We start from the raw sequence: 6,964 nt of genomic DNA on the forward strand, positions 1-6,964 counted from the left end.
AAGGATCTTGTCTTTGACTGCGTAGTCCAGAAATCTGACTACTAAAGACCTAGGAGTGCCCTTGGGGTCTCTCGGTTTCGACACTGTAGCGCGGTGTGCTCTCTCTATTTGCACAATCACGTCAGGCATTGGTTTAAGGACAGATTGAATCAGCTCCTTGACAAATGTCCTTACATCTCTCCCCTCGATACCCTCAGGCACCCGGTAGATTCTCAGATTGTTTCGTCTTGTTCTGTTCTGTAAATCCTCACATCTAGCTGTTAAGTCCATCTCTCGGCGTAATAGATAGCATATAGCTCTCCTGTACCTTCTTCCATTGTCTTCAACCGAACTTATACGGTCCTCCGCCTCCATAGTTCTTTTCTCTAGCTTTGCCATTTCACCTTTCAGTTCTTCCATTGAGGTTTGCAACTTCTTGAGGGATAATTTGGTCTGACTGTGCCCTTCCCGGTTTTCTGACCTTAGCTTTTCTAGCTCGGCTAGTATTTTGGATTCCGGGCTAGCGCTATCTTTGCTAGCATCTTGGGTAGATTTTAAATTATCGTTCTTCTCCTTCGATGCATCCTGCTTAGTTGCAGGTCTGTTTCTAGAAGTAGTTGCCATTGTAAACTTGCGGTGTAGTGCCGAGTTTCTCCTAGTTTGTAAGGGTTATTTAGTATTTGGTTGGACGGAGCTCAACTTCTAGGTTGCTGCTTACAGCATGGCGTCACCGGAAGTCCTATTTAACTTAATTTAACATATATTTACTTATGTAACTTGACTAAAACAGGACATGTATCGTTAATTATTTTCTGATTATTTACTCTTTAACATAAATCTGAGACTAAAATTAATAATGAAAATTTTGGATGACATATTTTCACACTAAATGTTATCAGGTCATCTTTTACTCTGTTAAAACTGACGTTATAAGGACCATACAATAATAACTTAAGAAGGGAAGGCTATAAAGGGAGGGCTGCTAAAAAACAACGTAACATGACAATAGTTCCAAAGCTGGAAAATGATTACAGTATCCCCATAAAAACAGAAATTCCTCAAGGTTCCTGACACAATATTAAAGCTTTCTACCCAATGGTCATTTGGCTTCAGAACCCTTGAGCGAGAATACGTGCTTCCCTTTTCTCTGTGAAGAGAAAACAAAGGAAAAAAAAATTAAATCCCAGTAGCTGAAGGTTGCAGTTGCTAAAATCGAAATATAATCGAAGTAATCCAAGTATTGACCCTCTCCAAGTCAGCGGCCTTAATGTATTTCTGTCTCAGGTGATTGGATAGAGGGTCTCTGTTGATATGGCAAGCCGTTCCCTTCTCAGCTCACCAGCCCGCACACTTGCAGAGCTACATCATATTGTGAAAATCCACAATTAAAGAAGATGCAAACAAAGGAGCAATAAGTGCTCTGGCACTCTACTCCTTTGTGTGTTTCAGTGCTAAAATCGTAACAATTTAAAAATGGCCAAAGTAATCTGAAAAATTCAAAGGGTAAAATTAGACTGTTACTTCCTGGATCTATGGCAATCAATCCATTAAGTGATATAAATCCCCAAAGAAAATGTTTCTTTAGCAAGAGACATGGCTTTCCTGTAAATTCTGTTTTACAGGGCTCATTATGTCACAACAAGATAATGAACTTCAATACATGCCAGGAAATTCTCAATAGATCTCCAATTGTGTTTTTATCATCACGCTTGGTCCTTTATTGCAGCAGATTGCTAAACATAATGTGCTCCTTAATGTGCAATTGAGTTCTTTAAGCGTCCACCTGGGTATTGTTTGTTGACAAAATGGCTTAATTTCTCAGCCCTGTAATAGGTTTGAGTCATGTTGGAGTAAATCATAAGGGGCTTGAATATTGCAAGATATGTTATTAAGCTGTTGTCAGGCACAATCGTAGTCAAGTAGCACACACATTTATGTAAATATCACCACTTATACACATGAGGATACGGAGGATGATATACTTACTTAATATAAATACCAATAATACCATCAAGACTTATTCAAGATCCCCTCGTAGAAAGATTAATTCTTAAGTGGCACATATGAGTGGTTAAAACTAAAGAAAACTTGCATTTACAGATTCTCATGGAGTATTTTGTCTTGGGCAACAAAACTTATAATTGGTCCAGGTCATAAGAGTCCAAATGGGGCAAAAACACTTGTTTGACATGATATTTAAACCACATTGATTGCTTGGCTGTAGTAAGACGTTTTTGTCAGGTAACTTCAAGTGAAAAATTTGCTCTGACACAAATCCAATGTAAAATTTAACATGCCTTCCTTGCTGACAAGCCAATGTAGACATGCTTGATGATCTTTTCCTTTACATTGCTGTCCTTGGCTTTCAGAGGTGGAAATTCCAGAAACACCATGTTGTGGTATAATGAGACAAAGGGAATGCTTAGACAACATCAGGTCATTTATAGGTCACATGTCAGTGGGAGAGAATATACGGCCAGTCTCTAATAACCACCCCTGTTCATGTATCAACACGTATGTGTCTTTACAGATTAAGGGAATCTAGGCAGCTGCATGATAATGGAAGGTTTTGCCATCTGTATTTACCGCGCCAGCAATATCTTTGTTTTCTAGGGGCGTCCGGGACTAAGAATTCACATAGAATCGGTAAGTCGTTCCTATCAATGACTGATGGTCCAATCATGTTGGGGGGGGCGCCTGACATGAATAAGTGGTGCAATGGTGTAGAAGATTTATTGAAAATGGTTTGGAGTGCATGCTCGCATGTCAAACAGTCAGCTGGCCCCTGGTTACGAGAAGCAGAGCGCACAGAACCTAAAAGGCTGTTGTCATGCTGCACGCGGTCTCTACTTCATATACAATCATCTTGTTATATTCTTTTCTGCTAAAAACGCAAATGTTGCCTATGCTTCACCCAGCATATAACATCGTGGCATGCTGATCTAGTGTGCAAGACTTGATTTTCATTCGGACGGACGGATCATGCCGTGGGCTGCGCGATGGACCACGGCTGTGTTCATGTGGCTGGCAGTGGCACAGTGGCCATTCCAGCAATCAGGGTTACGATAATATGTTCATCCACAACGATTATGCGTTAAGGTGTTATTTGAAAGACGCATTAATAATAATAATAATAATACATTTTATTTAACGGCGCCTTTCTAACACTCAAGGACGCTTTACAGACAATAAAAGACAGATACAGGGAACAGAAAAGTGTAAGTAGTAATAACAAAACAAATAGAACAAACAAAACAAAAAACAAAACAAACAAAACAAACAAACAAAAACAAAACAAAACAGGAACAGTGTATTTACAGATAAGCGAGCTGGAACAGATGGGTTTTTAGTCTAGTTTTGAACAGGGGGAGAGAGTTGATGTTGCGGAGGTCAGGTGGGAGTGAGTTCCAAAGCTGGGGAGCAGAGCGGCTGAAGGCTCTGTTCCCCATAACGCAGTTTTTTTTAAGGAGGTGGCGGTACACGGTAAAAAGTGAGTAATAAGATGCAAGTTGTAGAGAACTCAACTGGCATCTTACTTTTTTTGGATCATTTTTTTCCAATTTCAAAATGCACCCAGACTTTAGATCCCCCCCCCCCATACATTTTCAGTTAAACATTTTTAAATCCATCCTGTCATGATGCTCCCATTCACGCACTTCAAAAAGATTCATTTAAAAGTTTCCTTCTCTTCAATTGCTTTTTATTTACAGCAATATAAGTTGATACTTACGTCACAATAATATGCTGTATAAAACAAGTAGTTATATGTAAAATCAGGCATTGAGCACCCCCATATAGCCAAAATGGCAAGATCATTGCTTTGTAACACCTCTGGGTCCGGCCTTTACGCCTCCAGGTGGAGTTTAAATATTACTTCAGGAAGACAGCACCTTCAGAGTTGGGACGGCACAACAGAAAATACATCATGGTTAAACTGTACTGCCTGCCTAAATTCTCTTCAGTTGAGAGTTCATTTAGTGTTTCTGTGTAATTTATCAAAGTCTCCCGGATCTTCTTCACATATGTGAAATAAGTTGTGATGCTGGTGACATAGGTTGTGCTGCTCCTGAGGTTTTCCCTAACATCTCCCAGTGAACTTTAGAAATGATTGCAGGGACATTCTTCTGCTTTACAATGCTCTCAGTGGTCCAGCACCTCAATATATTTCAGACATGTTTGTCAGTTATGAGCTGTGAGCCAGTCAGGCCACTCAGGTGGTCAACTTTAAAACTGATTAAGCAGCTGTTTGCTCTCAAGGTCTTGTGTGTATTAGCTATCGGCCAGAGGAAAAAGCAGACTTTAAGCCTTAATATTTGGCATAGCACATGGCCAGCTGGTGTACTTTATCCTCCTGGTCACTAAGAAACAGCAAGGAAGTGCTTTCTTCATTTCCTGTACAGCATGCAAAGCCCACACCACATTGTTTCTTTTCTACTAAAGCTTGTTCCTTGACTTGGCACATCTTACTCTATGTTGATGTCTATTGCAGCTAATAACAGACAACCCCGTGGGGTTGACATAGCCTTACGGTTTGAGCTGAGATTATTAAATGGCATGTGTCACTACGCTGCAGGGGTGCTGTTTTCAACTTGTATTGTACTGTTCAACTTTTCTCTCTTCCCTCTGTTAATGTTTTATATGTTTATAAATGCTATAAGTATGTTTTCCATCTTATATCATTTAATAATATTTTGTGTATGTCTTTAAAGTACAAAGAACTGTCTGGGCCTTAATATTGCTTTATAAATTATGATGTGTGTGTTTGTGTCTTTGTGCGTGTCCGCGTGTGTTTTATGACATCCATCTTGCTTAGTGTCAGAGATGAACAGAAGCTTTTATTTGCTCCTGGTCACTTTATGATGTTAGAGACAAGCACAGACGTGAGCCAGGGCAGAAAAAAAAAACTGCACACACACAGACACACACACACACAGACACACAGCTTTGGTCTTGCCTTGTTGTCGTTCCAACTATGAGTCACAGAGGAAAGGCAGACAGAACTGTCTTTATACAAGCTGCTTATGAGAAAATATCAAATAGTGTGTCTGCGTGAGTGTGCACGTGTGTGCATGCGTGTGCCAGCATTATTGTGTGTATGTTAGTGGGTGAGAGAATTTGCTTTTTTCGGGGGAGAAATGTGAATGTGTAAAGCCAATCTAAAGGGCTCTCCTGCCTGTGCGTTCTGTACGTGAATAAAGATGTCTAGGAGAAAAGAAAATCACTTCGCCAGTGCTCATTACTTAGGATTAGAAACCAGCGAAAGCTATATTCAAGATTTCTTCAACCCATTGTTCTGAATTTAGAATTCACTACAAATGCCTTCGATAAGCCATTCTTCTTCTATATACTTTGCTCTCAGCAATCCAATCTGGCATCTTGCATGTTTTGCAGCTGTGGAGCGTTGATATTACGCTTCTGTACGCTGACTGTAAGCTTGGTGACCTTGATGTAATCAAGCTTCTTTCATGCTTTAAACAATGGGAATTAAGAGATTTCTCAGAAAAGAAAAGCTTTTATAAACACATGGAGAGTAACTCTGACATCAACGTCTTCATCTAATGGTTTGTGTCATCTTGTAGTCATTCGCTGTCTTTGAAAAAAAGATGTGGTATTCCCAGAAGGCAGTAACAGTAATTTTGACTGTATGCTGTACACTTTTAAGCGATAATGTTCTACAAGAAGGATCAAAGGATTTTACACTTCAGGAGGTTTCTGAAAACAATGGAGCACATCTAGAATACCTTTTAACTAGAAGCTTACAAAGTCTTTAGCTACATAGTTGTCTTCCTTTGATTTATTGTAATTTGCTAAACTCTGTGTGTTTGTGTGTGTTTGTGCATGTGTGCTTGCATGTGTAAGAACATAAACATGTTTCACTAGAAAACTGCTTTTCTAAATTAGTTTCATTCATTCCCCTCTATTTCCAGTCAGCTATTTCCCCCCATTAAGTCCACCAGGCGGGTCTGCACCCTATTCCGCAGCAATAGCCGGCACTCAAGACAATGCTTGTTATTTTACCAGCAGAAGTGGCTCACCACTAAACTCTGCTAAAAATGACGAGCCAGCAGAGATGGTTTAAAACTCGAAGTAATTTCCTTTATTTGTGTCACGTGGGCTCCGCCACGGCTTCAGCTTTTTAGAAGATTACCGGTAGGTCCAGAGTTTATTGATTCCAATGGGAGAAGTGAAGACAGATTCAGAGAGATTATTTTGCCCCTTAGTCACCAAAGTATATATTGGACCTATTCATCACAAGCCGTATATCTCCAGAACATTCTAACACTAAAGTGGTATATTTCAGCGGATACATTAGGAGAAAATGAACTTGGTTTGAGACCTGTTTCTGTGTCAGGACCAAAGTCTCGCGAGATCTGGCAACAAGAAGCTAACGTCAGCTAACAATCTCGGTGATGTTAAATATGTATTTTAGCCGCGTAAATATATATTGTTAGCAAAATAACAATAAATTATTCAAACATAACTTTTCATACATCCACACAACGTTCACTACAAGTTCAAACAAAGCCACGCCCCTTTAGGAGACAGGAAGTGTGACTGTTTCATACCATTGGCGCTGGTTGAAATGCGCCCTCTTAAGTATAAGGGATCTTCAACGCAATGTCTCAAAACGCCCCGTCTCAGACGCTCCCAGTGTGGTACGACGGAAGGCGGCAGATGACAACACTGGAATGCGGCGCATGGTGGAATTTCGGCAAATGAGTGAATTTCCCAAAATGTTAAAATATTTGTTTGGGTCAAGTTTCAAAATACATGACCCGGTGTGTAATGCAGGCTCTCATGACTAAAACATTATCATGGTTATTATATCATACTTTAGAAAGATCCCCAAAAGCCACAGGAGACATTATACAACAGTTGACAGGCTAAGTAGTATTCCTCTTGATAGACTTTATAATAAGAAAACACTTTTTTTTCTTGAGCCACATAACATTTGAAACTGTTTAAAGACCACAGCAGTACATCT

This window comes from Etheostoma cragini, chromosome 10 (genome assembly GCF_013103735.1).
Source record: "Etheostoma cragini isolate CJK2018 chromosome 10, CSU_Ecrag_1.0, whole genome shotgun sequence".
Classification (NCBI taxonomy): Eukaryota; Metazoa; Chordata; class Actinopteri; order Perciformes; family Percidae; genus Etheostoma; species Etheostoma cragini.